This window comes from Dasypus novemcinctus, chromosome 3, assembly GCF_030445035.2.
Source record: "Dasypus novemcinctus isolate mDasNov1 chromosome 3, mDasNov1.1.hap2, whole genome shotgun sequence".
Taxonomy (NCBI): domain Eukaryota; kingdom Metazoa; phylum Chordata; class Mammalia; order Cingulata; family Dasypodidae; genus Dasypus; species Dasypus novemcinctus.
In genome coordinates, this window is record NC_080675.1 from 131,464,172 (window position 1) to 131,490,190 (window position 26,019).

At 40.7% G+C, this 26,019-nt stretch overlaps 1 pseudogene; it reads left to right on the top strand.

The window, feature by feature from the left end:
• Nucleotides 1–355: 355 nt before the first annotated feature.
• LOC101427370 (RNA-binding protein EWS pseudogene) lies at nucleotides 356–25,759 on the top strand (annotated as a pseudogene).
• The last annotated feature ends 260 nt before the right edge of the window (nucleotides 25,760–26,019 follow it).

Consider the following 26,019-nt stretch of genomic DNA (forward strand, 5'->3'; position numbering starts at 1 on the left):
ACTTCTGGGTCAAACACTTCCAGTGTGGGAAATGATCAATGCCTCTGCAGCTTATAGGTCAGTTTAATGCCTTCCCTCCTTTGTATATACTCCAGTGATCCTGAGAAGTATGGAAGTGTGGCTGGGTCCATCACATCATCATCATCTTCATTATGAACATACCTAGCATCTGAGTGTTCAGCATGTATCATGAATTGTCTCAAAGATGCTCTAGGAAGCAATTTTTCACTCATTACAATCTTATGAGGAGGTACTATTGTAATTTCCACTTTGCAGATGAAGAAACTTAGGTACAATATGTTGAATGACTTGCCCAAGCTCACACAACTAGCAAGCTGTGGAACCAAGATTCAAAATGAGGCGATCTGACTTCAGAGCCTGTGCTCTTAACCACATCCTCTTCAGCCAGTCTGGGATGAATGACAACCAGGATAACAAACAGGTATTTTCCCGACACATTTCCCTCTTGCTGTCATCCCACGTCTCTCTTTTCCTTTACAGCAAGTTTCTTCAAACAACATGACTATACTTGCTATCTCCCATTACTCTCCTTTGTTCTCTTTTCTTCAATCAAGATTCAACCAAACCCACCACTAAAATTTTTCCATCAAAGTAATGAATGGCCTCCATGTTGATAAATCCAATGAGGAATTTTCAGTTCTCATCTTCCTTTATGAGCCAGTAGCTAACAAGTCGATCCCTCCCAACTCCTTAAAAACTCTTCACTGGCTGCCAAATACCACATTCCCTTACTCCCTGGTCATTCTTCCCCGGTCTCTAAGGGTCATGCTGCTTGATCACCCTCAAATTCCAATATTGGTGTGTCCCTGGACCTAGTCAAACTTTCCTATTTAATATCTACACTCTGTTTTGGTAATCTAATTTTATCTCATAGCTTTAAATATCATTTACATTACTGCATTCCAACCCATATTTCTCCTCTGAACTCCAGATTCTAATATCAGCTGGCACCAAACTTCACGTATCTGAGGCTGTGTTACTATCTGAACTTAATTTGCCTTTAGTCTTTCCCATCTCACTTCTCACCACATCCACTGCTACTCTCTCACCCAAGTCCTCATCTTCTCTTGCCTGGCTGATTGTAAATAGTCTGCTTGCTTCTACCCTTGCCTTTTTTTGGCCTATTTTCAACGTAGCAACTGGAATTATTCTGTTCTGTTTAAATAGAAGTCAGATCATATGACCACTCTGCTTCAAATAATGCAATGCTTTCCCATTGCAGAGCATGTAGCTAATTGCACTTTCCAAAGATAACTGCAGCAGTATTTCCCATCCTACATGCTCTTCTTATAAAGTGACATTGAGAGGTGGAATCTGTATTCTCTCCTCTTGACTCTTGTGAGAAGATTTTTGACTACGGCAAATGCGATGTAAGTAATTTTCAAAGCTAGACCGTAAAAAGCAATACAGCTTCCACCTGGGTCTCTTGAAACACTTGCCTTTGGTACCCTTAGCTTCCATCTAAGAAGACCAAATACCCTGATGTTTTCCATGCTGTGAGGAAGCTCAGTCCATATGGAAAGACCATGTGTAGATGCTCTAGCTGAGAGCCACAAATGAGGTCCCAGGCAGTAGCCAGAATAAACTACAGACATGTGAATGCAGATATCTCCAAACAATTTCAGTCCTTAGCCATCAGCCTTCAGACTTTGAGACTTCCTGATTGTGACCCCCAACATTACGGAAACATCATGGAGCACAGGCAAGCCAACTCCACCATGCCCCATCTGAATTCTTGATCCACAGAATCCAAACGCATAATAAAATGATTGTTTTATGACATTAAGTATTGAGGCTCCTTTTTATGAAGCAAAGGTAACTCGGACAGAGAATAAAGATCAAAGGCTTTAAAATAGCTACAAGGTCCTCCAGGACATGGCTCTTCCTTATGGCTTTGAATTCATCTCCTACCATACTCCCATACAGGCATCTGGACTTCTTGCTATTCCTTAAATACATCATGTAGGCAGTTGCCCCAGCACCTTTACATGTGCTCTTCTCACTGTTAGAGATTTCTTCCTCCAATTATCTTCAGACTCAATACCTCATCCAGTTTAGGTTTCCCTGTTAAGTCTTCTCTGGTGTAGGAGCTAGTCTAAAAGATGGCTCCAATGATCACTGCTTCCTGGCATTCATGCCATATATAGTCCCCTCCCACATAAAACAGCACTGACTCATGTAATCAGTAGGATATAGCAGAAATGATAGAATGTGACTGCCAAAGCTAGGTCATAAAAGACTTGTGGCTTCCTTCTTGGTCTGTTGGAATACTCACTCTGGGGGAAGTCAGCTGCCATGTCACAAGGAGCCTCAAGCAGCTCTGTGGAGATGCCCATATGGTGAAGAACTGAAGTCTCTTACCAACAGCCGTGAGAATGAGATATCTTGGAAGTGGATTCTCCAAGCCTTGTCAAGCCTTCAGATAACTGCCTTCAGGGCCAACATCTTCACTGAAAGCTCATGAGAGACTCCAAGCCAGAACCACCAGCTTAGCTGCTCCTGAATTCTTGGCCTGCAGAAATTGTGAGATAGCAAATATTTGTTATTTTAAGCCATTAAAACATCTGGGGAGCCTATTAAAAATGTAAACTCTTTCTCTCCAATAATTTCAGTCCCCATTTGTGGATATGTTTTCTCTACTGCATTTATCACCATTGAATACACTACATATTTTATTACTTTATCTGGAATACTGACTTGTTTGACACATACACCCCAACACACACACACACATACATACATTGTCATGTAAGCTCCATGAGGACAGAAATTTCACTTGTCTTGTTCATTGCAAAACCCCAGTACTAGGAACACGGCCAGCACTCAATAAGTGTATGTTAAATGAATAAATTGCAAGTGCTATTCTGTGGTTGATTGGTAATTCGTTAATAATGGCCTACCTGAAACACTGTGTTAATAACAAGGATTCCCTGAGCTTAGCAGGAAAAGAGGGCTGCATTCTATTAATGATGACTGTTAAGGGTGTGAAAGTATGAGTGGCATCATGCTTGCCATGTATTTCTCATCCTTGCTCCATCTAGTACCCTTGCTTCAAAGAGAATTCATACCCAGTTGCTCTTAACCAATGATAGCAGAGTCTATCCTTTGTAAAGGGCTCCAAATAAGGCAACTCACTCCACAATTTAACATTCATAAATTAGAATAACATTTCTCTCTTAACTCTCAATATAAGTGATATCTTCCTAGATTCAGTTTGCGCATTGGCTCTTGATCATCTTCTGAGGAGACAAAGAATAATTGGTTACCAAAATCTTTGAAATAGTTTTACATAAAACACATAAAATAAGCTTTAAGAAATAAAAACCTTAAAGCATACAGTGGTGAAATTTTGACCTTGAAAACTATCCAAAAAGAGAATTCAGTGTTTAGTCGGAGTTTGAAAGTAATTTGCAAAGTGGACAAAATATTTATGCAGCTCATGAGAATATCACCAGTCCTGCTATGTATTGTAGGAATGGAATGTAACATCATGGAAACCAAATCTGCAAAGTTACTCATGAACCTAGTGGTCCTCTTTGGAAACATTGCTCTCATTTATTCATTAAAAAACAGCAACAACAAAAAAAACCAACAACACTTCTGACTGCCTACTATGCTCCTGGCATGACTTTAGCTACTGGCAATTCATCAGGGAATTAAATAGACAGAGACCCTGCCACCAACACCCTCCATTACCTTCCTCAAATTGCATGGCTTTCTGGCTGGCTCTGCACACACCAGTAGGCAGTCAGAATCCAACTAAGATATTTCTGTGTTCAGCATTAGCTCTTTTTCCTTCATCACATGAGATGCAAGATACTAGAATAGGAGGACCTATGCAGTTACACTCAACCCACCAGTTTTAATTGGTGCCCCTCAAACCCAGAATTTTTTAAATTGAGACATAATTAGCAAGCTTTATTGAGACATAATTTCACATACCATAGATTCACCCATTTAAAGCATACAATTCAGTCGTTTTCAGTGTGTTCACAGATAGGGGCAACTATCACTGGCCAATTTGAGAACATTTCCATCGTCACAAAGAGAAACCCTGTACTGTTTAGTTACCACCTTCCATCTCCCCCAGCTCCAAGCAACCACTAATCTACTTTCTGTCTCTATCGATTTTCCTATTATGGACATTTTATGTAAATGGAATCATATAATAAGTGGTCTTTTGTGACCAGCTTCTTTCATTTAGCATATTTTTAGGTTCAACCATGTTGTAGCATGTTTCAGCTCTTCAATCCTCTTTTTTATATAATTTTTTTCTATTTTTGTATTAGAGAAGTTGTAGGTTTACAGCAAACTCATACCTGAAATACAGAGTTCCCATATACCACCCTATTATTAACACCTGCATTAATATGGTACATTTGTAACAATTCATGAAATAACACTTCTATAAATGTACTAATAACTAAGTCCACCATTTACATTAAGGTTCACTGAGTTGTACTGTCCTATTTTTGGCTTTTAAAATTTTTTATTCTAGTAACATATATATAATCTAAGATTTACGCCTTTTAATTGCATTCAAATATATAATTCAGTGCTGTTAATTACATTCACAATGTTATACTTCCGTTACCACCATCTACTACCAAAACTTTTCCATCACCCCAAATAGAAACTGTACAATTTAAGTATTAACTCCCTAGTCCCTACTCCCATCCCGACCTCTGGTAACCTGCATACTAGCTTCTGACTCTAAGAATTTTTAATTCTAATTATTTCATGTCAGTGAGATCATACAATATTTGTCCTTTTGTGTCTGGCTTATTTAACTCTACAGGATGTCTTCAAGATTCACCCATGTTATTTCTGTTTACGGCCAAATAATATCTCATTGTATGGATATACCACAATTTGTTTATCCATTCATCTGTTGGAGGAAAATTGGATTATTTCCACCTTTTGGTTCATGTGGCTAGTGCTCCTATGAAATTCTGTGTGCATGTTTTGGTTTGAATACCTGATTTCAACTGGGTATATAACTAGGTTTGCAATTCAATTACTGTGTCATATGGTAATACCATATTTAACTTACTGAGGAACTGCCAAACTTTTCCACGTGGCAGTATCATACCAAGTTCCCACCAGCAACATATGAGGGTTCTAATTTGTCCATATATTTACCAACACTTATTTTCTTTTAATTATCATTTTTGTAGCCATCCTAGTGGGTGTGAAGTGGTATCTCATTGTGGGTTTGATGTGCATTTCCCTAATAACTAATGATGTTGAACAGTTTTTTCATGTATTATTGGTCATTAACATATCTTCTTTGGAAAAATGTATATTCGACCCATTTCTCATTAAAAAAAAACTTAGATTGTTTTTTTGTTGTTGAGTTTTATGAGTTTTTTATATATCCTAGATATTAGACCTTTATCAGATATATGGTTTGCAAATATTTTCTCCCATTCTGTGTGTTGTCTTTTCACATTTTTGTTAGTGTCCTTTGATGCACAGAAGCTTGTAATTTTGATGAAGATAATAAGTGTTCTAGTAGATGTCCATTGGGTCTAATTGGTTTATAGTGTTATTTAAGGCACCTCCTTCTTTATCTTTTGTCTTGTTGTTCTATGTATTGTTTAAAGTGGAATATTGAAGCCTCCTACTATTATTGTTGAATTATCTATGTCTCTTTTCATTTCCATCAGCCTTTGCTTTATGTCTTTTAGTGGTCTGTTATTAGGAGCATATTTGTTTATAATTGTTACGTATTTCTGATAAATTGATCCTTTTGTCATTTACAATACCCTTCTTTGTTTCTATAACATTTTTCTTTGTTTTAAAATCTGTTTAGTGATATTAGTGTAACCACTCAAGTTTAATGGGAGATGTTTGCCTAAAAATCTTTTTCCATTCTTTTTGTAAAAACATATTTGTATCTTTGAATATCCAAAACTTTTTTCTTTCATGAAACAAGAAAGTATTTCTTGTACAGGATTCTGGATATTTCTAAGGTAATGACTGCCCAAGTTCCTCCTGTAAAGCCTGGAGAAGTATGGTATAGGAAAGGCACAATAAATCATAGTAGACATCAGTTCTATTTAAGACTCTGCTCCAACTGATCACAGGGATGAGATGGAAAATAAAATGCCACTTATGAGACTAGAGAATAAGGCAGAAGCCTCATGAGGTCTGAGCAATGCGGTTGGTACTCAGAGTATATAACAACAGTGGGTTCCCAAACTTGGCTTAACCTCAGAATTCTAGGGGCTTGAAAAAATACACACTCTTGGACTCTTTCCTCTCAAGGATTTTGATTCAACAGATATAAGGTGGAGATTGTAGTTAAAATAAAACGTTATGAGGTAATGTGGTGGTTTTATAAAATGACCATAAATTCTTGATGCTTTTTCCATCAAGAGTTGGAAGTCTAATTCCTAAATATGGACTGACTGAATTCATTTCTCATAAATAGAATGTGGTAGAAATGATATCCCATGATGACTTCTGAAGCTAGGTTAGAAATGGCCATGCAGCGTCAGCTAGGTCTGCTTAGGACACTTGCTTTGGAAACCTGAGCTAACATGTAAGGAGTCTGAGGTCACCATGTTGTGAGGAAGTCCAAACTTGACCACATGAGAAGCACTGACATTACCTAAGAAAGAGAGCTACCCGGCCAGCTCAGTTCCCTGCTAGTTTAGCTCCACCCTCTACCATCAGACTGTAACAATTTGAGAGACCATGAATTAGAGTCAAACAGCTGAACTATTCTTGAATTCCTAATCCACAGATACTATCAGAGATAATAAATGTTTATTGCTTTTTTGAGCAACTAAGTTTTAGGATTATTTGCCATGCAGCACTAGTAAGCCAGGTGGGGTAATTTTGATGATCAACCTCTGCCTTGTAAGATAAAGTAAGTTGGGCCAGGTCATATTAAGCACAGGACCAGAAACTGGAGGGAGGTAATCTATCAATCAGGATATGGCAGCACATGGTGGGTTGGCTAGGGCTCCATTCTACATATTCCTATGCTGATCCAGAGCATCCACCATTTTGAACATTTGGCAGCAAAAGAAAGCTCTGGAGAGTCTCTCATGCCAGCAGTGAAATGGTTGCCCCAAAGTGACATGGGTCACTTTTCAAAAACCTTTGGCCAGACTAGTCATATCATGGCCCCACCTGAACACAAGGGGGACAGAAAACACCAACTACCTTGTGCTCAGAAAGCATAGATGTGGAAACGTTTGGAGAGCAGCACTAATGGTCACAACAGGGTCTGTATGGGGAAGGTTCTGAAGATGAGTGGAGGCTATCCCTGGATGTTTAAAGAAAGAAAAACTTCCATTCAATGCATGAGATTAGACCATCGCAAAACAAAGCAGGAAGTAGGGTAGGGACTCCTTACGAGGATTTATTTTGTTTTTCTTTGGATTATGGAAGCAATCATGAGAAGTCAGTTAAAAATTTCCCCCACTTATGTTTTAATTTCCTTTTTATTATCCCTTAATTCTTCACTAAATTCTGTTGTACCCATACTGCTTTGTGTGGTGGTGGAATAGAAAATTAAGGAAAGGGAAGCCCACATTCACCCCTCCACTGATGTCTGTGAAGAGAGAGAGATGCATCCTGGGAAAAATGGGTCCATAATTTCAGAGGGAGTCAGAGAACTATGGTCCACTTCAGAGATGAAAGCAACAGAGAGAAGCAAATAGCTTATGACCAGGTATTTGGCTTAGGCTAGGTATAAGGGGTTGGGAATGAAGATGGACAGAGGCTGAGTCTGGGGCCACATTAGCTGAATGATGTGATGGTGTCAATCAGGTAATATTAATAAAATGCTATAAGAAACAGAGGAAGAAGGGAATCTGGGAAGATTAGGAGGTGACCTTTCAGGTCCATGTGTAAGATTCTGGTGTCAGTGCATGGATGGATGGAAGAGCACAGAGCCCAGATAAGAAAAGACAGTTACTCAGTAAATATCCAGAGACAATACGATGTTAACTTAGGGCTATAAAGGACAAGAGAGAGAGGATGCCTGTGAGAGGTATTTTAGAGAGTAAAATCGATAGGCTTTAGGTTAAGACAATCAGGGGAAAAGATGAGTCAAGGTAAATTTTCAAGATTAGGGCACTTGTGGATGGTGGTGCCAGGAACCAGAATAGACAAAACTCAAGGAAAGTTTGGGTGGGTTTGTGGGGTAATTTAATGAGTTTGACTTTCAGAGCTTTGACCTAAAGATAAGTTTGGGAAATCCAAGAAGACAGGCCCATTAGGTGATGGGAAATACAGTCAGTCTATTGGTCATTAAGCTACCAACAAATATGTATTGAGTTTATTATGACAGTTGTTGATATCTTGGGACGACAGTTCAAGAAAAAGAGGGTTGAGGATGGAGTTCTGGGGCACATCAATATTTCACATGCATTATCTCATTTGTTCCTTACCTTGGAGGTAGATAGAAAGGAGATTGTTTTGATCTCATTCTATAGATGAAAGATGAGAAGCTAGGAGAGTTGGGGCTTGCTCAGGTCTCATAGAGCAAAGTCAAGAATCTGCCCCATGGGCTCCTTCTGTGACAACATTCGCCTGTGACATGATTTTCTAGAAGATAAATAAAATATTAGTAATATCAGACTTTTGCTCTTTCTGCATCTTTGATGGTCACTCTGGTTACTCCCTCTTTATATATGGGAAGGGAAGAAAACCTTGAAACAACTTGGGCTTTTCTTTCTGTGCTGCAGATGGAATGCAAGACTAGAGTCTAGCAACCTTAGACGACCCTCATCACCCTGTCTGCCGCTGACTGTCCTCCACCTCCAAGTGAACCTTCCTTTTTCTCTACTAAAATCATAGCCAAGGAAATGTAGCTGAAATGCTGGTAGTTTTTGTATTTTTGTAACACAGTGGTCCAGACAAAGATAAACTGATTCAAGACATTTTCTTTTAGTAATACAAACTAAAAATAATTTCTTCTTTGCAAATGCCGAGCTTCACCTTTGTGTGCCTTGAAATTCTTTGGCAATGTACTTAATTTAGGGGAATCTGGGTTTATTATAGGAATGTTGGAAGGAAGTGAGCTACCTGCCCTTTCAGCTCAGTGTTAGTTGCCCCTGAGCATGTCTGCCTTTCTTTGCTTGAGGTGTATAACTGTGAAACACTGTGATAGTTGGATGCCTTCTCTCATCTACCTGCAGTGAGTAGCAGGGTGTTTGTTTGGCTCTGCTTTATACCAGTAACCAGTAAGGGGTCAAGCAGATCCTAAATTTCAGTGTTTTTTAAGAAGAAAAGTATAAGCATATCCCACCCTCCCTACATCTGTTAACAAAACTCCAAGAACTTCAATGGAACAAAATTGGCTTACACCCTCCGTGGAATGTCCGGTTGGAGGGTCCAGTTGGGGTTTGTTTTTCTTGGCTGGGCATTAACCAAGGGAGTATAGCCTACAAAGAAGTATACCCCATGATCAGAGTAATAAGAAATAATCCCTACCATTTTATTAAACAATTTATCTTGGCACTGTGCTAGACATATTGCTACATCATCTCATTAAATATTTGCAAGGATTGCAATGAGAGGTATCATCTTCTTCATTTTACAAATGAGAAAACAGAAACCCAGAGATATCATCTAACTTACTGAGGATGGCGAAGCTGATAGAAGGTGGGGCCATGCCTGTCTGCCTTGAATGCCTGAAGTGTTCTTCCCACGGTATGACTCGTCCTTGCCTTGGTGGGGATTCTGTCACTGGACCTGCAGACCTTCCTGAGCTACCCTGTGGGAAGTTCATTTCAAATAAAGCTGACTGCTTTCTGAGTCTGTCCTCCTCCCTGGCACAGGGCTCATGTAACCCATGATCACATAGAGCAATGGGGTTGGAGAGCTGTAGCAGATGACAGGATAGTGTTGCCGAGTGCAGCAAATACAAAGCACAGGATGCCCATGCAATATTTGGGACATACTTATACTGGTAAGTTATACCTTGCTTACCTAAAATTTAAATGTACCTGGGGGTTCTGGATTTCACCTGGCAGCCCAAGATGGAAGCCGTGGTCTCCTGTAGGGGTCTCCGTTCCACCTTCCACTGGCCTGGCACTGGGGCTGGGGCTCTGCTCTCATTCCCAGCTTGGCTCTTCAGGCAGCCCTTCTCTTTCCCAAATTTCCCATATCTCCAAAGACTGGGCCTTCTTTTCTCTCCTTTCACTGATGACACTTCCCAACCCTTTTCTTAGTGAAGCTACCACCCAAGACCCACGGAAAAGTTACCCAGAGTCCCAGAGTCCCAATAGCTTCTAGCTTCCTTTCAGCTACCTTCAAAGCAAACAGACATGCTTGCTTCTTGCTATGGACTTTGATCTTCACTTGACAAGAACACATACAGGGTGGTAACAAGAGTAATAAGCATGGAGAAATCACAAAGCTTCAAAAACGATGACACAGTTCTCTTGGTATTTATTTCCTGCTTTCTCTGCACCCTCCTCCCCCAGCCCCACCTGAGCTGTCTTTTTAGCTGGTTCTAGAAGTCCCCTGGGGTGATGCCAGAATTCCTTCAGTCCCATAGCCTTCAGGCTAAGTCCTTTCACTCCTGGGGTAGGGCACTGTCATCAGTCATCTCTGTCCTCCTGTCCTTTAATGGAAAAATGGGCACCTTCTGCCTTTGCGCCATACCACTGCACCGAATAAAACTGCACCAGGGAAGAGATGCTGCTTTCCGCGCCTATCACCTTCAAACGTGGATACCAGCTGTTTCGGAAAACAGAATGAACTCCCTTCTTTCAGCACCGTTTTGAGTCCTCTTTGATAGCAGGTTTGGGCAACTCCAAATATGCTCCTGCCTTAACCTATTCTGTTCTCTCCCACCATCCCGGGAGCCTGACCCTCCCCACATAGCCGGTGTCACCCTCATTCTAGTGCTGTGATTTCTACTGAGCCCCTGTGATGAGCAGACATTTCCTAGCAGCCCACTGGGCTGATTCTGGACCACGCATTTTTCTTTTGGGGGATGTGGCTAGGGAGGCGGGATAGGATGGGCAGGGGAAGGAGGAATGTTACACAAATTAGCTGACATGAAAAATTTCCACATGTATTCAGTGTTTCTAGTCCCTCAAATCAGAAGATCTGGTGCCACGAGGCCCACATTCCTGCACGGTGGGAGCTGCCCCATGAGATGGAGCCACACCCCCTGGTTTTCCCCAAACCTCCTCCTCCAGTCACCCATGGGGCCTTGAAAGGACAGAGGCTGCCACCTGTGATAGCCAACCCTTACGTGGGGAATTGCCTGCCCACCTAACGTGGGCATGGCAGACTATTAAAGAACTTCCTATAAACTTCATATACTGGCCAAGAATTGGGTAAAATTATAGTGTTTTTAAAATGGATTGTTAAAACAGTTCCACAGGAAACCCTTTATTTTCACTTTTGATGAGAAATGTTAGTTTTGAGATTAACATTGTATTGGTTAGTTTGATTGCTCTTTACAGCTTTAGAGTCAATTTCTTTTAGTAGTATTAAATATATAATCTTAACTATAAAATTACATTTCAATAAATTTAAAGGAAAAGTTTATTGTAAATAATTCTACTTTTTCTAATTGAATTTACTCTAAAATATTTTAAATGTTACAAAAGAAGCTACAATCTGCTAAACTATGGAATCTTCATTTTTGCCATTATTTGAACAATACACAAAAAACATGAACAAAAGGACAGAATTTGAAATCCACCATCCCTCTGCTAAGACTCAGAAGAAAGGAACATATTCTTTAGTATCTAGATTAAAACACAACAAACCAATATGGCATTGAATCTCTTCCATGCCCCTGGAGACAGAAAATCATCTTGTGCTATCATCAAGGGCAGTATTGCTTATCCTTAGAGTTCAGGAGCTGGAATCATGTGATACTATTGGTTGTTTTATCTAAAAAAATATATTACTGAATAAATTAAGAAATATATTTTCTTTCAAGCATTTGACAAACATTTTGGGTATATACTCAATATATTGAGTAACATTTCCTCAACATATTGTACTTATCACATAAATATATGCCAAATAGCAACATGTTCATCATATAATTATGATATTCCTCATTAGAAAGTATATCAATGCAGAATTTTTTCTTTCTTCTTGTTTTTGTCAGGGACATCAAAGAATATCCCCCACTTAAATAAATTTGGCCCACATTTTTAGAAGGAAGTCACAGGCAAGTGGAGTCGCTGAATTTTAAACTTCAAGGTGCCTTCAAGATCATTTTGTGCAAATAAATTGTTTTGCAGATGCAGAAGCCGAAGACAGAGAAGGACTATGATTAGTCAGTGTCATCTCCCAGGTGGTTAGTAGAATGGACATGAATCCTGGGCTGACAGCTCTTGGTTTACTACACTTTCCAGAACATAATGATGCCTCTTGGACAATGCAAAATGACATGGAGAAGTCAAGTATATAAGAATTCAGGGGGGCACAAAATACATGTTAAAAGGGATGAAAATAAACAGTTGTCTTTACTTATAAAAAGAAAAGAATAATATGCTCATATATATGACTAGAATTAATGGTAGTCAGTGCTTCACTAGAATATACGCTCCATATATTCTTTTTCCCTTTTTGCTCACTATCTCCCTGGCTCCAACAACAATTTGTGGATGTAGCAGGCATTCAAAAAATGAGCAGGCCACAACGTGCCACTTTGCCCAGCATGGCCCACAGGTGCCTGTCGTGCTGGGGGCCCACGCCCCTTACTCTCCCTTTCACTCACAAATGCATCAGTCACTCTATTATTAAATATTTTTGAATAAATACATATTTGAAGGAGGTTAATTTGTGGACATATTTTTGTTTTCTCCTTTTGATTTAGCTACATTTTCTAAATTTTGTACAATGAACATTTGTGTAATGGTGAAAATAAATGTTTTTTTAATGTTATGAAAAAATATTGACACTTGATCAGATCAGCTTCATTTATTCAGGATATTCAGTTATATGAAATATTTAATTTCCTGATTATGATCTAAACATGGCCATAAAGCTCCAAAACACAGATAAAGAAAAACCCATACAGTTTACACATATATAATTTTTATTTATTTATTTTTTAATCCATTTTTAAAAATATTACATTAAAAAAATATGAGGTCCCCATGTACCCCCCACCCTACACATACAATTTTAAAGCCCTCTTATGAACACTAGAGCAAAAAGGAAAATTATAATTTTGTAAGTCCGGTCACATTTCCAACAGTGTGATCATCAAATCATGCCGGTATTTTAAACTATTTGTCAGTTAGGTCTCTGGGATTGGTAAGAGGCTCTTTAAATGTGTTAACATTTTTAAGATTTAAAAAATAATTTAGTTTCTCATCATTCCTCTGCAGAATTTGTTTTTACCTCGTGTAAAAATGGCCACTTGTCTCCATTATCACCCAAGGCAGGTGCTCATAGAAACTGACCAAAGATCTACCTAATCACAAGCCATGCTAAAATACAGCTTTTTCTTTTCCTATTCAGCTGAAGAAACAGGAAACAAAGGTGTTTTTTAAAAACCAGTGGGCTTAATATTGCAAAAATACACTTAACAATGTGTGTGGTGTGGGAAGAGAGTGACTGTGAATGCCGAGGCCTGCCCCCCGCCCCTTCCAACTGAGAAAGTGAAGACAGTGGGCAGTAGGAGCTGCAGGACTTCAGGTGGCAGGAAAGACACCTGGGAGCCCAGGCACCCAGGACACCCCTCCGCTTCCCGACCTCGCCCCGCTCCTGGCTCACCTGCATTCTTTCACTCCGTTACTCTGGAGGCTTAGTTTCTGTTCCTTTTGCCACCCCTGGGTGGTGGCTTAGTCCTTAGCATTCTGCAGTGGTTCCCCTCAAAGTCTCCTGCTTCATGTGGTCAGCCTCCAGCTGATGGCTCACTCTAGGCCAATAAAGTTCCATCTCAACTCAGCATTACCCTAGGAGCACCACGTGTTCAGCTGCCTTCCCGTGGATTTCCTTAAGATGCCCTGCCATCACTGGAGTATAAATGAGTGCATGTGAACTGAGCACCTACTATGTGCAAGCTGCTGGAGGGGATACATTTTTAATCTTTTTACATCATCTGAGTTAATTGGCGGAAATGCAGAACAATATTGGCTCACAGAGAGGGAACTGGAAGTGGACCCCACCTGGGCAGAGCATGTGCATGGGACCCATTTACTGCTTTCATCACTTGCCTTCATGGGACGGAGCCACATCTGGATCCCATTACAATTATGAAAGGTGCAGGCTCCATGCTTGCTCCAAACCCCAGCTCTGATTTCACAACCAGCCTGGAGAAGCAGGAGGCAAGTAAATACTTCCTGTCCCATTTGTAATCAGTATGCACTTGACATCAATAAACTGAGATAATTACATTATCATTATCATTACCATCATTATTACGGAACACAATCGAGGAGACGTTAATAGAGGTTTCTACAGAATACTCTTGGGACAGATGGGACTGAAAATGGGGCGGAGGGTTGAGAGGGATGCCATTTGTCTCCTTCATTAGCCAAGTAGATGAGGGAACTTTTTACATGTCCTCAAAACCATGCAGATATCCAACTAAAAAAACAGCAATTAATTGCTTCCATTGTTTCTTCCACACAAAAACGACAAGCTCTCAAGGCCTTAAATTTTTTCTGGAACCCTAGAATGATAGAGAGGGAGGGGACCTTAGAGATAGTCAAGTCCAAGCCTCTCATTTCTTTGCTGCTGAAGAAGTGGAGGCTAAAGGGGTTTATCAGGACGTTACTTTACAGAAGAACTCAAAATATTATCTCTGGCCTTGGCCTCTCAATTTCCTCCACTGATTAAAGAGAATTTAAGCAGGTTGCCTTTACCCTTAAAGGGCAGTTTCCCTTTATGCTTTATAATAGTTCAAGACTCTCCTTCTATATGCCGTTATCTATGTATGTGGAAAGCAGCTGCTCATTCTCTCCCAAAGACAGAGTGGGGATGAGGGAACTTTATCAGCAGATGAGTTCTGCTGAAATTTCTCTGGGTAGAGTGGGTTTTTAGACACGAGCAAGGTTTGTAGAGAGATTTTCTTTCTGAAAAATCCATATATTGACTCTACAGTTTGTTTTTTTGAGGGGGGGATGGTTTCCTTATCATCAGATGAAGCCCGGAAGAGCGGAGCGGAGCAGGTGGAACGATTACTTTGTGTTCTACTGTAGTCTGGCTGTGTTTTTGCGATTGTTCTTTTGAGCAGTGGACAAGTCATCTATTCAGTTAAACTACCTGGTATCTATACTCATGAACATGCACACATACGCTCACACACGGCTCTTTCAGGTTTCCTTCATCTTCATTACTTTTCACTCATTCATCAAAAATCTGCAAAGAAACAAAAACACCCAGGATTTTTATACTCAAAACAATTTCTGATGTATAGATGCACAGTTGGGAAGCAGTAGATGGGATTGTCTCTGTTTCCCAACCCTTTGAGTCTTTGATTAATAATCAAATACTGTCGACTTTTAAAATTATTTTAATTTTTACTAAAAAACAAATATGTTTAATACATAAGTATTTAGCCAGAGGCATCTCCTAAGTCACTTATTTGGTAAAACTTTTTTTTTTCTATTTGGTTGCATCATCATATTTTTGGTGTGTTGCTTCACTGTGTGGGGGCTTGTGCCTCTCTGCGCTGGCGCAGGTCTGCAGGTCTGGGATGCCTTTTTTCTTTTCTTTTTTTTTTTTTAACCAGGAGGTCCTGGGATAGAACCCAGGTCCTTCATATGGTAACAGGAGTTCAATTGCTTGAGCCACAGCCGCTTCCCTGGTAAACCTTTTAAAAGAAATAAATTATGGGACTTATCTCTTAGCCTCGGTGATTGCCACAATGTCAAAGTGACCCTTTCCAAAGGCAGGAAAAGGGACAAAAGAACTTGAGTCCAAGATGATAACTCCAAATTGCTGGCTGGGCAAAAGGAAACGGGAGTAGACCTCCAAATTTGGGGCTTGGGCTTATTTCATTTGATTTTCTCACCTTTCTTGTATGAAAGGATGTTCTCATTTTCCTCACCATCTTGATGATTTATTTAAGACTATTGTAAATAAGGGTTATTTATAAGAAATCCTCCTAGAGGAATAGCTGGATTATGTAATGGCTTCTCAAGAGGTCAGTTTAGCATTGTTAACTCCCCTTCCTCCAATTCAGAGCAGAAACAAGCAAATAAAACTTCATTTAGATGTTGATTCAACCCAAATAAACTTGGCTCCAGGGTCTGCCAAGGTTTTACGGTGCCAGAGGCAACGGGGTGAGAAACCAGAAAGGGAAAGGAGGAAAGAAATTTGTAAAATGTGGGCAAGGGAGGGGAGAAAACTGCTCACACCGGGTGAGCTTCCTGCCTCCTCAGAGCCTGTTTGTGAAACCTGAGCTCCCGCGCCCCCAACACATGGAGCCAAGACTTAAAAAATGGATGGAAAATAAGAAAACTTCAAGCTATTTCCTGACTTCTCGGATGTGTTCTCACCTTTTACCAGCCAGAGCCCAGACTAGACAGGTGCAAACAACATTTCTTTCACATTTCTTGTTCTTCAGAGTTCAGAGAAACTGTCTGCTGGAGGAGACCCCAAAAATCACCGGGTGAATCCCTCTGCCTTTAGATGGCGCAATACCTAGCCATTAAAGATTGCATACTTGGTTTTGGAATATTCCAGACACAAATATTACACAACGCTTGTTGGTCATCTGCTTCAAGGCTGAACGACTCCTCTTCCAAAATGTTTTCTGCTTAGGAGCTAGAGGGAAGGGGGAGCTTTGTAACAACAAAACAAAGCAAAACAACCCTTACTTCTATTCCTTTTATGCGTTTCCTGTCTGCCCTTTCATGGATTTTCTCCACGGAATAGGCAAGCAAGTTTGTCTCTCTTACTTTGAAGTGGGGGGATTAAATGTTTGGTCTAAATTATTGAACTTCATTGCTTAGGTCTCACAGCTTGCTGATAACCTAGCTCAGGTCCTCCTCATTTCATTCCATCCACTGTCCTCAGGCCAATTCTTATGAGGGAAGGTGAGTCCAAGTTTAGCTGAGAGAAGAGAAGAGGTAAGAGAGCGCAGAGCGACAAGAACAGAACTGCCTTTCCAGGAACGGCAGGCCTGGGGTGACGTACCTCAGGAACAGAGCAGGAAAAGCGGCTGCTTCCCGGCGAAGCATCAGGGAACACCGATGCCCCTGAGGTGCTGGCTTCGTGGGGCTACATCAAGAATTGTGGAGAGGGGGAAAGAGGTGTTTGCCAGGTTTGCACAGAAACATTTTGTAACCCCGAAGGACCTGCTCCCAGAGTTCAGAGGTCTCTTCTTAGAGTCACTATTCCAATTTCCAGTTTGTTGAAGCTAAAAAGAACCCCAGTGAAGCAGTCAAAGAGAGAGGCTGAGCAGCCTGGACACTGAATCTGGGCTGCATGGATTTTAAATATGTTTCTGTACTTACTAGCGATTTGACCTTGGACAAGTTGTTCAAACTCTCTATGCCTCAGAATACAATGAGAATACTTATAGGGACTTCCACATAGGGTTGGTGGGAGAATTAAATTGATTAATATGTGTGAAGCCCTTAGAACAGGGCCAAGAGCAAAGTAAACCCTTTATTTCATGGATGGTGATGCTGAAGACCAGGTCTTGAAATGACTTCTTTAGGTCCCACACCTGTGGACTAGAATTACTGAAACCAGAAACCCAGTCTTTCAACTCTCAGTACAATTGTCTTTCTAACTCATTACAGTATTGAGAAGTGAATGTAAGGTTGAAATGAAGAAGCAGTGAGTGTAGGGAACAAGTTTAAAAATATTAGCTGCAAAGAGAAATTAATTTCCACAGTAGTTTAAAAATGTCTAATGACTGAGAAACTGCTTGTTTAGATAATTTTAAGATGAGAGATACTTGAATTTTTTTATGGGATAAAACAGTGGAGACAAGTGAAGAGGGTAAGTTTGAATAAATAGAGAAAAAGAATAGGAGAGGAATAATTAATGGAGAAAGGTACTGGAGGAAGCAGGGGGCTTGCAGTATAGAATGCACAGTGTGGTACATTGGACTTCAGAAGAAATGGCCTCCTCTGAGATGGATGGGTAGGACACGAAGATGGTAGTGGATCCAGAGCAACTTCTAAGCAGAAACTGAAGGAGCCTACCTGATAGTAGAGTGGGAGTCAAAAAGTCATCTGCTGAGTGATGGGAGATGAGGTGTGTTAGGGGGCTTGAGGACAGCAGTGAGGATTTTTAGTGGCCCCTGTGGGAGTTGAAGAGTATACTATGTAGGGGATGAAGAGAATATTTGCTGAGCAGAGCCTTCCATGCAATGCAGAGGCGGTAATTGTGTAGTGGCTTCCATCCAAGCAGTGAATTTTCTTCAGCATCATATAGCAGCCCAGGTTCAGAAATAGCAAGCCAGGCTGGTTCAGATAACCCAAAATTGGGGATTTGCAGGAAGGTGGGCAAAAGGAGGAGGTGCAGAAGTTAAAGTTGCTAGCAAGGAGCTGGACTGGGGAGAAAAAGAAGTAAAGTCAGGAGGGGGCTGAGAGATGGGGACAAATGGGAAATCAAGAAGCAGGATGCCATGAAAGAAGGCAAAGAATTGGAAGTCTGAAAGTGAGATCAGACACTGGTGTTTGAGACCCTGGAGGTGGAGAAACTCTGGGAGATGGCAAAGTCTTGAGTGTGGCCGCAAAAGTGGGTGGCTGGAGAAGAGCATAATATGTGATCACAAAACCCATCTACAACCTGTTCTTTGGGTAGGGCAATTGAGGCCCCTGCCCCAGCCCCCACTTGGTAGGGGTGCCATAGAGATCCTATTCCTTCTCTTCTTTCTGATCGTAATTCAAATTCAAATTCAAAATTTCTATCATTAATGTTTTCTAGAGGGTATCATGAAAGAGGCTAAGAGTTAGGGCAGCCGCTGCAAATATGATTTTCTGGCATCAGCCCTGCCCAGGCCTTATCCGCACTCTTCTAAAATCAGCCCTGCCTTCTAGTCCAGGTGTATTAGTCAGACAAAGGGGTGCTGATGCAAAGTCCTGGATATCTGTTGGCTTATATAAAAAGTATTTATTTGGGGTAGACGCTTATAGTCACAAGGCCATAAAAAGTCCAACTCAAGGTACCATAAGAGGTACTTCCTCACGCAACGTCTGTTGCCACAGGTTGACACAAGATGGCAGGTGATGTTTGTGAGAGTTTAGCCTTCATCTTCCTCTTAAGGCTCTGTGGTCCCAGCTTCTTCCGATCTCAGCTGTAGGCTGGCATAAAGTTTGCCTTGCCCTGGGGCTTGTTTCTTTCCAGACTCAGCTGCTTTACTCTCTTCGCAAGGTCAGTTGTAGACTATTAGGCTCATCTCTCTTCCTGGGGTCTCTACCGTGTCTATGGAGCCATCTCTAGTCCTCTGCGTTCTTCTCCTGTGTGTCTACTTCCATGTGAGCATCTGTTTTATCAGCCCACCAAGGGGCTGGGACTCAATGCTGAGTCGCACTCTAATGACGTGATAAAATCAAAGACCTAATCTTAACATAATTTAATCAAACATCTCAGCTGAATCTAATGCAATCAAAGGGTTATCACACCCAGAGGGACAGACTAGTTTAAAAACATAATCAATATCTCTTTTGGAATTCATAAATAATAAACTGCCATACCAGGTTTCCATGCCTGACAGTACCATTGAGAGGTTGTATGGAATCTTCTTGATTCCAATCATGAAAGCTTAGTGGAGTGTGTCAAAGAATCATAGCATCTTCTAATAATTCCTTAATTATTACCTACAAAGTAATCTAAAAATTTTTTAACCTCTTGGTGTTTTCAACATATACCACATCCTGGGGTAATATATACCATGCATTTTTCATACACTATGTAAAGTAATGGTTTCTTTTACTTGTCCTAAATTTGTGTCTTTCTAGCTTCAAAGGATACTCCCTAAATTTAGAATTTAGAATTCACACGCTTTACGATGGTAGAGACAATTTTTCCCCAGTCTTTACCTTTGTGCCATTGAGTTACAATCTTTTTTGTCTAGCCATACCCAGCCCCAATCCCTTCATCACATGTCCTTCTCTGAGAGCATTGTTAGTCAGGATGGTGATAAAATAATGACTATTTGATTAGCTTTATAGCTTTTGAGTATCTTTCTCATAACTCATCTTATTTAATGCTGAGTTAGGAAGAACATCGTTCCTACTGTACAGATTAGAAAGAGGTCAGATGACTTGCCTAAGGACCTATTTGCCTTATGACTCCAAGTTCTGAGCTTTCTGCTCACTCCCAACTCCAAATACTATGTAGATCTTCTGTTAAGAGCACAACCTTTTAGGTTCAAGATTCAGACCTCCATCTTGCCATGCTCTATGAATTTGGACAAATTATTTAATTTCTTGTTCTCATCAATAAATTCAAGATAGAAATACTTATCATGAAATGCTGTTGTATTAGTCAGCCAAAGGAGTGCTGATGCAAAATACCAGAAATCTGTTGGCTTTTATAAAGGGTATATATTTGGGGTAGAAGCCCACAGTTACCTGGCCATAAAGCATAAGTGACTTCCCTCACTAAAGTCTGTTGGCACATATTGGGGCAAAATGGCTGCCAACTTCTGCAAAGGTTCAGGCTTCCTGGGTTTCTGTCTTCCCGGAGCTCAATTCTCTCTGGGCTCAGCTCCTTTGCTCTCGCCGTAAGGCCACCTGTAAACTATCAGGCAAATGGCTCATCTCTCTTCCTGGGGCCTCTGCTGAACCTTCTCTCCTTCCTCAGGTATCTGTTTCCAGGCTCCGGGATCAACTCAAAACTCCCATCACTGGGGTGCGGTTTCTCCATGAGTCCCCACCCACCAAAAGGATGGGGACTCAACATTTTACTACGTGGCCCAATCAAAGCCCCAATTATTATTTAATTAAGTAAAAGTGAAACCTCTGAACCCAATATAATCTAATATGCCCAGAGGAACAAATCAGTTTACAAACATAATCTAATATCTTTTTTTGTAATTCATAAACAATATCAAACTGCTACAGCTGTTGTGTGGATTAAATGAGATAATATCTATGAGTGCTCACTGTACCATAGCTATAATTATTCCAAATTCTTTATGTCTTCTTAAGAACAAACTTCCTGATCCTTTTCCTCAGTTATAATAGAGACCTTGGTATTCACTTATAAATATAGTTTGGAAAATTCTTTCATTAGTGCACTGTTTAATACTTTGCCCAACTTAAGCTCACATGTACCTATTCTGTCTGCTCACATATCATTTAAATGACCCTATGATTTATTTTAAAAGAGCTCCTAGAGTGTCATTTCCCCCTCTACTATAGCAGAGTTTCTTCCTCTTCTGATCATTCAAAAACTCTAAGAAGGACTGTTCTTAGGAAGAGGGATTGGGGCTGCACACATTTTATACTTCTACATTAGAAATATGTCTCCTTTTCTCCTTCTCTTTCCTTTATATAAACAAGCAAGTTTTCTACCATCCGAGGCAAAACTTTCCCATAAGTGCAGGATGACTCAAATCATAATAGTCTTTGCTGGGTGACTTTGCCAAAGAATTTTTAAAAGCTTTACAAAAAGTTACACCTGCAGGTTTCCCTTTGTAGCATATTTATTTGCTTATTCAGATAATGAATAGACTGTTTCCTGGGACAGTGGTGACTTGCATTAACCAAAAAACACTTTGATCCAATTTTGCAATGTCACTCTTGAGTTTCAGCAAGAAGCTAAAATCAACAAAAACTAGAAGAGAAGGGAGAGACCAGGAGATGCTGCCATGTGCCTTGCCATGTAGCAGAGGAGCCAAGGATCACTGGGAGCTAGTCTTTGGGAAGAAACCATCACCTTGACAATGCTTTGATTTGTACAATTTCCTGGCCTCAAACTCAAAGCTAATAGATTCCAAATGTATAAGTCAACCCATTTCATGGTATTTACTTTAAGCAGCCTAGGAAACTATAACAGTTGGTGTCAAATCAAGTATGATTGTTATATGTTTAGGATGTTAAATTTTAACCCCCTTGTTACTACAAAGGAAATTAGGAAATATCTTAAGGTGAGTGAAAATGAAAATAAAACATACCAAACATTTGAGATGCAGGAAAGGCAGGCAGAGACGGAAAAATATAACTCTAAATACTTACATTAGAAAGAAAAAAGATTCAAATCAGAGACCTAACCTCAAAATTGGAAAACTAGTAAACTAAACACAAAGTGAGCAGAAGGAAGGAAATAACAAAGATCAGGGTAGATATAAATTAAATAGAGAACTTTTTAAAAAAAAAACAGAGTTAATCAACAAAATCAGAGTTGGTTCCTTGAAAAGTCAATAAAATTGCAAACCTTTATCTCAAGTGACAAAGGAAAAAAGATAAAGGATACAAATAACTAATAACAGAAATTGAAAGGAGGGCATTACCACTGACCCCACTGAAATAAAGAATATAATAAGATACTATGAACAACTGTGCACCAAAAAATTAGATGACCTAGGTGAAATGGACAATTTCCCAGAAATACAAACTTCCTACACTGACTCAAGAAGAAATAGACGTTCTCAACAACCCAATAACTAGTAAAGGGATTGAATCGGTTATCCAAAACCTCCCAACAAAGAAAAACCAGGACCAGATGGCTTCTTTTACCAAAATTCCAAGAAGAATTAACACCAATTATGTTCATACTCTTCCAAAAAAAATGAAGGGGAGGAAACACTCTCTAATTCACCCTATGAGGCCAACACCACCAGAAAATAAAATTACAGACCAATATCTCTGATTAATATGGACGTAAAACTTCTCAGCAAAATATTAGCAAAGTGATTCCAACAGGACATTAAAAGAAGTATACATCATGACCAAGTAGGACTTATCCCAGGTATGCAAGGATGGTTCAACATAAGAAAATGAATGCAGTACATTGCATTAAGAGAATGAAGGGGAAAAATACACAACCATCTCTATTGACACAGAAAAGGTGTTTGACAAAAATCCAGCACCTCCTCTTGTTAAAAACTCTTACAAGACTAGAAATAGAAGGAAACTTCCTCAAGATAACAAAGGGCATATAAGAAAAAAACAACAGCTAACAGCAAACTAAATGGTGAAAGACTGAGAACTTTTCCTCTAACATCAGGAACAAGACAAATATGCCCACTGTCAACATTGTTTTCCAACATTGCACTGGAAGTTCTAGCCAGAGCAGTTAGGCCTGAAAAAGAAATAAAAGTCACCCATATTGGAAAGGAAGAAGTAAAACTTTCCCTAACTGCAGGTGACATGATCCAATATGTAGATAATCCTGAAATATCTACAGCAAAACTTCTGGAACTAAAAAATGAATTCAGCAAAGTGGCAGAGTACAAGATCAACAACCCAAAATCAGGAGTGTTTCTATTCACTAGTAATGAAAAACTGAAAGAAGAAATCCAGAAAAAAGTTCCATGTACAATAGCAACTAAAAGAATCGAATATATAAGAATAAATCTAACCAAGGATGTAAAGGACTTGTACACAGAAAACTACAAAGCATTACTAAAAAAAATCAAAGAAGACCTAAAAAAGGGGAAGGACATTCACGTTCATGGATTGGAAGACTAAATATTGTTAAGAAGTAAATTCTACTCAAAGAGATTTACAGATCCACTGCAATCCCAATCAAAATTCCAACTAACTTTGTTGCAGAAATGGAAAAGTCAATCATCAAATTTTATATGGAAGAATAAGGAGCCTCAAAGAGCTAAAACCACTTTGAAAAAATGAGTGAAAGTGGAAGATTCACACTTCCCAACCTTAAAATATATTATAGGGTGCCTAGCAGGAAGGCAAGAGGGAGATGGACCTTGAGAGAAGGGGGAAGAAGCAGAGAAAATTGCATCCATGGATTACAGTACCTACAGCCAAGCTGCAGCACAGCAGGACTACAGTGCATTTATTGCTCAACCCACTCAAGAATAGGCATAGATCACCCAGGTATATGGGCAAGAAAGTTATGGAACCTATGGATAGCCCACTGATGTCAGCTATACTTAGGCTCAGACCACCGTGACCTATGGGCAGACTGCCTATTCATCTTCTCATGGACAGCCTCCTACTGGTTATAGTGCTCTGACTGCCCCCCAGATTTATAGCTAGCCTGTCTGGGGTATGATTCTGGTGCTTATGATATCACCACTGCTACAGTCAACACCACCTAGGTCTCCTATATAGCCCAGTCTGCATATGGTACTACTTACCCAACCTGTGGGCAGCCACAAACACTTGCAAGGCTTCAGGATGGTAGCAATCCTTCTGAGACTAGTTAACCTCAGTCTAGCACAGGTGGTTGCAACCAGCCCTGCCTAGGATATGAACAGAGCAATTACAGTTATCCTCAGGAACCTGGGAGCTACCTATGCAGTCAGTCACCACACCTCCATTGTATCCTCCTACCAGCTAGTCCTCTCTCTATATATCAGCTATACACCAAACTAAGTATGATCAGAGCAGTTAGTCTCAGGATAACACTTTTGGGAAGCTCAGTAGCTATAGACAGCATAGCAGCTATGGTCAACAAAGCAGCTATGGGCAGCAGCCTCCCACTAGTTACTCCCACCCCCAGACTGGATCCTACTGCCAGGTTCCAAGTCAATATAGCCAACTGAGCATCAGCTGCAGGCAGCAGACTTCATTCCAACAGGACCACCCCAGTAGCTTGGGTGTTTAGGGAGAATTTTCCAGACCAGGAGAGAACCTGAGCATGAGAGGCCCTAATAATGGGGCAGGGGAAGAGGGGGATTTGATCACGGAGGCATGAGCAGTGGTGGGTAGGGAGAAGGATGCAGTGGAATGGGCGCTGGAGAGCAAGGTGGCTTCAATAAGCCTGGTGGAACCATGGACGAAGGACCAGGTCTTCATCTAGGCCTGCCTGTAGATCCCGACAAAGACTGACAATACTGCAATTTATGTGCAAGAATTAAATGACAATGTGACTCTAGATGACCTGGCAGACTTCTTCAAGCAATGTGGGGTTGTGAAGATGAACAAGAGAACTGAGCAACCCATCATCTACATTTACTTAGACAAGGAAACAGGAAAGCCCAAAGGCAATGCCCCAGTGTCATATGAAGATCCACTGATTCTGACTGCCAAGGCTGCCATGGAGTGGTTTGATGAGAAAGATTCTCAAGGCAGTAAACTTAAAATCTCTCTCACACGGAAGAAGCCTCCAATGAACAGCATGAGAGATGATACGCCAGTCTGCAAGGGCAGAGGGATGCTGCCCCCACTCCATGGATGTCCAGGGGCCCAGGAGGTTCTAGGGCACCTATGGGTTACATAGGAGGCTGTGGAGGAGATAAGAGAGCCCCGGGGTTCCCTAGGAAACCCATCTGGAGGAGGAAATGTCCAATACCAAGCTGGAAATTCGTGGTGCCCCAATCTGGGATGTGGAAACCAGAAATTCATCTGGAGGACAGAATGTAACCAATGTAGGGCCCTTAAGTCTGAAGGCTTCCTCCTGCCACCCCTTCCAACCCCAGGTGGTGACTGTGTTAGAGGCAGTCCTGGTGGCATGTGGGAAAGAAGAGGTGGTCTCATGGACTGTGGTGGTCCTGGTGGAATGTTCAGAGATGGCCATGGTGCAGACAGAGGTGGCTTTCATGGTGGCTGGTGGCTTTGGTGGTGAAAGATGAGGCAGCCCTGGGGGGCCTTCTGGGCCTTTGATGGAACAGATGGGAAGAAGAAGAGATGGCCATGGAGGACCTGGAAATAAGGGAGTGCTGTGGCATGCAGGGGTTCCCCCTGTGTAGGGGTGCCCCACGTGCAAGGAGTGTTCCCTGCAAGGAGAGCTGTCCCATGCAAAAAATGCAACCTGCCCATGAGCTGCACACATGGAGAGCTGACGCAGCAAAATGATGCAACAAAAAAGAGGCACACATTCCTGGTGCCACCTGACAAGAATGCAAGCAGACACAGAAAAACATGCAGGAAATGGACACAGAGCAGGGGTGGGGAAGGGGAGAGAAATAAATAAAATAAATCTTAAAAAAAACAAAACCACAATGAGATG